This window comes from Lepisosteus oculatus, unplaced genomic scaffold (genome assembly GCF_040954835.1).
Source record: "Lepisosteus oculatus isolate fLepOcu1 unplaced genomic scaffold, fLepOcu1.hap2 HAP2_SCAFFOLD_86, whole genome shotgun sequence".
Taxonomy (NCBI): Eukaryota; Metazoa; Chordata; class Actinopteri; order Semionotiformes; family Lepisosteidae; genus Lepisosteus; species Lepisosteus oculatus.
The window spans coordinates 542,834-548,833 of NW_027168424.1; positions in this window are offsets into that span (position 1 = coordinate 542,834).

The window sequence follows — 6,000 nt, forward strand, 5'->3', positions numbered from 1 at the left end:
CTTATTATTAAGCCTCGCCGCTACATATCCCCCCTTTTTGAAGGCCACGAGGTCCCGAGGCATTGTTGCCTTCAAAACAAAACAGAGTTTAGTGATGTCCCTTGCCATTAGAACATTAATCTTAAATGTCTACATTACTCCTCGAGAATTCATACCGGAACCAGCATTGGATACAAACAGGATGAATAACATCTGGAGTATGTATAAATACGGTAGGAGACATTATCTAAGTCTAGGAATTACACATCAGGAAGTTCACTGTCAATATCTGATACCTCTGTGGTAGATATTTGGGGAGAAGTCACTTCCTTTCTTTTGACATGCTACCTTTGACTCATTCATGCTACCCGGAGTACATCTTGATGTGAGAGTACAGCATTCAGAGTACACTGTCAGTCATGATCCAGCTACCTGGCAGTAGTGTTACAATAACAACAGTTCCTGTTCCCAGCCCCCGATAAACCACAACACCTGTGTTGGGTATCTGCTAGGGTGGTTTGGAGGTTTGTTCCATTAAAGCAAACTAACTACCTGTACCTCTTCAGGGCTTACTGTTTCTTGGATTTCTATCCAATTGAATAGTGTGGCACCTGAAGGCATCTTAGACCTCAAGTTTGGTCTTATATTGTCTGGTTCCCGACCGTACAGTGTTAAGTTACCATGCTGTACTATGGCCTCCTCGGGAAAACTATTGGTTAGGTAGCTGCATTGTGGTAGCTGTATCATACCTGTCACAAGTCACAGTGTCTGTTAAATGTGGTGTGCTGACCAGCCATTTACTTCCCACCTGCTCTTCATGGGGTTCATTAACCTCCCTCTGCCCATTAGTAGCTTTACACCCTTCATGGGTGAATCGTTTAGACACAGCCAATGGATAGCTTTGGTAGCCATCCCCATCTCAAGATTTGGAACCGAATTCAATCTTGGATTGCCTTCTGGGTGAGCTATGAGCGATGGGGTTAATGTCACACACTCCTCTACTGAGAAGAGTGGAATCAAGTGGGTTGGGATTTGTGCCGTGGTTAGACTGGCTACAGTGGCACTAAACTCCCTTAACAGGTCTTGTGTCAACATTCTGGCCTGTTGCACACAAGCATAAACCCACTGTATAACACCAACAATCATGTCCACTGGTTGGGGAATAAGGTTTAACCCTGTTGCATAGGAAGTTGCCTGTAGGGTTTCCCCTAAGCTTTCCAACTTTTGCTGCTGTCGATACAGTCTGTCACTACCCTCTGGCATCTCTGACCCCTGCCTTCTTGGGGCAGTCAGGGTGAGAGTGCCAGTAGCACACAAACCTACCAGAAAAAGCAAACGTACAACAGTGGCGGCAGCAATCAGTCCTCCCAAAAGTCTTTTCGGGTGGCTGATCCCAGTCATCTCCTTCTGAGTGACTGTTGCCTTTCTAAGCTGGCGCAGCATGTACATGGTGTCTTTCTCAGTATGCCCTGTGGCATCTTGGGCACCAACATCCTGGAAATCTGGGGAGAGCTGACGCAGCGGCTGATGCTGCTCCTCCGTTTCCAGGGCATCTGCTTTTTCGATTTGTTCATGCCTGTGCTCTAGGAACCCTGCAGGGGGCGGTGCAGCGGTGGAGCATGCCTGACCCTCGGCTGAGTGGTCATCTGGAGCACCTGAGTGATCTGGGATTGTTATCCCATTCTCACTGTTCAGGTCCACCCTGCACACCTCCTGATTGAGGAATCCCTCTATCGGCATGTTTACAATCGTTCGCTGGGCGTGGGTGTAGGACACCTTCTCGCTCCCCCCTTCCCTCGCTAGGGGTTCAGGGAGCTGCCCCAGCACTGGGATAGCTAGTTCACTGTCTTTGAACTCACTATCACTCACCAGGCCCATGTCAGTGCAGGCGGGGATTCTGACACCTCTCTTTGCGATGTCCTGCACTGGCAGGCGGGTGGCTTGACCATCCAGCTCCAGTCTGGGTGAACCACTGTTGGTCAGACTCAGACTGACAGACTGAGCTGGTGGCTGTAAGAAAACTGGCTCGGCTTTCATTCCCTGTCCCTTCTGGGGGACTGGGTGTGTTGGAAACCCTGCCGTTGAGGCAGGAACAATCAGGTCAGTCTCACTCACTACCTGATAGTCGTGAGAAATAATGTTACCTGACTGCAGGTTCCCTGGGTCAAAGCAGAGGGAATCAGCATCTGGGATCAGGTGTGTCCACAGCGCAGTAGTCTCAGCGTCCAGCTGGACCTCCTGTCTAACCTGTGAATGTTGCACCAGGGGCACCTGGCGGTGGCCCTGTGACAGCTGCTCAAGCAGATCCTCACTAATAGAGGACCTCTCAGGGCTAAGGGTGGGGGCTACATCACCAACCTGCTCTCCTGCCATCTGGATCCTTTCCACCACTGCGGGGTGGTGGTCCTGACCCCTCTTGGGTGCCAGGGTGCACAGGGAAAGCTCCTTTTCATCGCCAGGTGGGGAGATCTGCTCCTCTTTAGGGATGTAAAAGGTGTGTGCTTTACCTGGTGGATCAGGCGGCTGCTTGGAGGACCGCTCCTGCGGCATGGAGGCTGTTGGGACCTCAGCCGGGACACGACTTCCCTGTATATCCGGGGAACAAGGAAATATTTTTATTTCTTGTCCAGAGGGAACAGAAGGAATCTCCGCATAGGCTTCTGTGTTCGGTGGGCACTGTGTGAGCACAGTCTGCCTCTTGGCCCCCCTTTCCTTCTGTACAGAAGGCTTAGGAGCCTTGACCTGTTTCCACACCTTGCCTTTCTGGTGATCCACCAAAGGTTCCTCTCTGAGTCGCATGCCCTTTTCTTTTTCTACCCGTTTGAGCTTGCCGTGTGACATCAAACACCTTTCAACCTCAGTGTCAATCAGTGTCTCACTGGGTAAGACATCTCCCATGGCAGCCTTGAGGTAAAAGCTTCTTGCTTTTCCTCTGCGTTTTACTGCCTGCTCTGTGACTTCAGGGGTGGAGTCAGCACTCACTTGGGAGTGGCTGACCTCATCCAGGCAGGAACTCTTCCGCTCAATCAGATAGACTGAGGGAGGGAGAGGGGGCGGGTCTCCGCCTCCTCCAGTGGAGAGTATCAGCTCATTCACGCTTCCGGCAGCCTTGGGGAGCGGTTGTCCCTGTCCTAATAAAGCTTGTTCAAGCCTGGCCAGGCGGGCGGCTACTGAATCCTTTTGTTCAGCTTTTTCTAGCCCTTTCCCTCCCCCAGTGTTCTCATGGCACTTAGGACGCTGGGTGCGGTCCTGTGTGAGTCCTTTGGAACGGGGCTTAGCCAGCTCAGGAGCCTGTGCTCCTTCGAGCAGGGGGGAATTAACCCTGCTGGCTCTGACGGCGAACACAGTCGCTTTAACAGCTTTTTGCTCAGAGCGACTTTGGACATCATACTCCCAGGCTTTCTGCACGAATCTCTTGATATCAGTCATTTTCATGGTCTGTGCATCTGTATGCATTAAGATCATCTTTCTGACTGATGGGTGGAGATTCGCAATGAATAAACCCTTGAAATGTATGTTCTCTTCCCAACCCTCATCATTTCGCCCTGCAAAATAAGTTCGTCTAAGTCTCTCGTAATATTCGCGAGGGGACTCTGCTCTCTCGTGCTTAATGTTAAGAGCGGCGGCTATCGCAGCAGTCGGGTCAATAAATGCACTGTATTCTTCGATAAGTGCTTGACACAGCTGCTCAAAATCATTGCAGACTTCTTTCATCTGCCTAGCCATCCACTCATGTACAGCTCTGCTGGTAGTTTTCCTGACCAGAAACACTTTCTCCTGTTCTGTGGCGTTTGGCAGGTACTGCAGGTAATACCTGAGGTCCTGAATATAACTCTCGATATTATTCTCTGACACTGCGGGGTCAAATCTCTCTATGTCCTTCGCTAGCTCTCTCAGAGAATGGAGATTTATTCTCCTAGCTTCTCCGCTGACGGAGATATGGAAGAGATCGTGGTCAGACTTGTCGCTGCTAGAGAGAGTGCTTAATAGCGACTCGAATTCAGACCTTTTAGCAACCATTGTTAAACTTAAAGAGTATTACTTTTAAGTACGAAATTACAGTTTTACCACAGAAAACCACAAGATCAAGTATGCAATCAACCCGGTAGACCGCAAACGATCACAAAACAATCAAGCACTGCTTAAAGAGCAAGGGGAACTTTTTTTCCTTTCGGCTTTCAGCACACTGTATTGTCGTGTATGAAACCCGCGGCGTTTTATATTGAATTATTCCGCTTGGTTGACTCATTTCAGTCTTGCCACGCCCACCCAGGGACGCCAATAATGTAGATTATGACCGGTTTAGGGACGCCAAATATGTAATCATAGTGGCTTTCTGAAGGCACCAGTTCTGTAGGGTTTGGGCATTTACTGAGACAATTATTAATTGTAGCAGTAAATCACAAAGTTGATTCTTTTGATGGCTTTAGAATCCAACCATGCGACATAACTCAAACAACGCGCACACACAGGTACTAATACACGAGGATACATTTATTAATACATAGAATATGCATATAAACCTAACAGATCTTATCGAGAGGGTTATCAGAATACAAAAGGTATATTCGGTCAGTTACAAAGAGTTACACATCAAGAGGAAATACATTCAGTATATCATTCATTAAGACCGTTTCATAAATGAACTTGGTTATAACTTCTACATTAGATACTCGAAACAAGTACATAACTCTTAGGAATTAAATTGATATCAACTGGTTGGGATAACAATTGAATTCTTGAGCTGTAATGCATTGAAGTTGAATACTCATCCAATCTCTGGGGATTCAGATCTCCTGCGGCACAAGAAGAAACAGTTGCAGGCTGTTGCTGTCCAATCCGCGCTCTCTGGCTCCGTGCCAGGCTGTGATGTGCGGCTTGCGACGGTGCGCTGCTGATGCTCACTGTTGGCTTTAACTAGCAAAGTTTGTGCACAGGAGAAAAGATGACTGTGGGTCCCAGCAAGTCAGGAAGAGGACCAGTTCGTTTATGATGAAGAGCTAGTTCTGAATAGTGATTCAGCTGTCCACAGTTCCGACCTGTTCACGAGGCCTGCTGCTGGTTACTCTCTGGCAACCTCCACTCTAGACTCTTAGAACAAAGGAAAGTTCTGGCACTCGGACACACTGGCCGTTCCGTGGTTGTCCGGGCTGAGTCTCAGGATGGTCAGGAGGCGCACTGCGAGAATGTCCTGCCCTTGGGAGCCTTCTGCTCTTGGGCCGTCCTGCCCTGGAATTCTCCTTTGAATTCCCTTTAGAATTGTTGAATCTGAATCTTGTTGAATCTCTCAGGCTCTCTGTGTTGCCTATGTTTACCTGGAGGAACTTTAGCTCATTGATTGGCTGAAAGTTCCATGGGCATCAGAGTCCCACGTGGGTTACTCGGCCCTACCAGTCCCTGATTGGTTGATCAAGGTGAGATATGAGTCACTTAGTCCTGACACTTAGGAATGCAATCCAGATGTCCAACTCGCACTCCCTAGACAGATAGGCACCAATGGATGACCATTGATCATGATAGCCAGGCTTAGCTAAGTGCATCCCCCTTTGGGAGCTGTCCTTGGACCTTAAATCACCTTGCATGAATGGTTTCTCTGTGGCTGCACCACAGAGATGAACAGAGAAATGAGGCCTAATTTGGGAAAGCTCAGAAACACTTAATTCTGCCTTATTATTAAGCCTCGCCGCTACACGTTTCAGACGCTCTTATATTTTCCAATCTCCTTAAGTTGATTTTCGACAAGTCTCTTTAGTTACGTCTGTAGCCAGTCCCGCTGGCTAAACACACTCACACCGTCATTTAGTAGACCAAAACTCACAGTTACACACATACATGCCGGCACACAAATTCATAAAACACACATACACATCGAGAATATATTTTTCTCTTCGTAATACAATGTGCTGTATTCTTGTTTTACTTCTACATGAATCCTTTTAATTCCTGAAGTGCACTCCAGGTTCGCTGCATTTCTAATTTCGGGTGCGGTACTTTAGCCCACCGGTCAATATCTTACGGTTT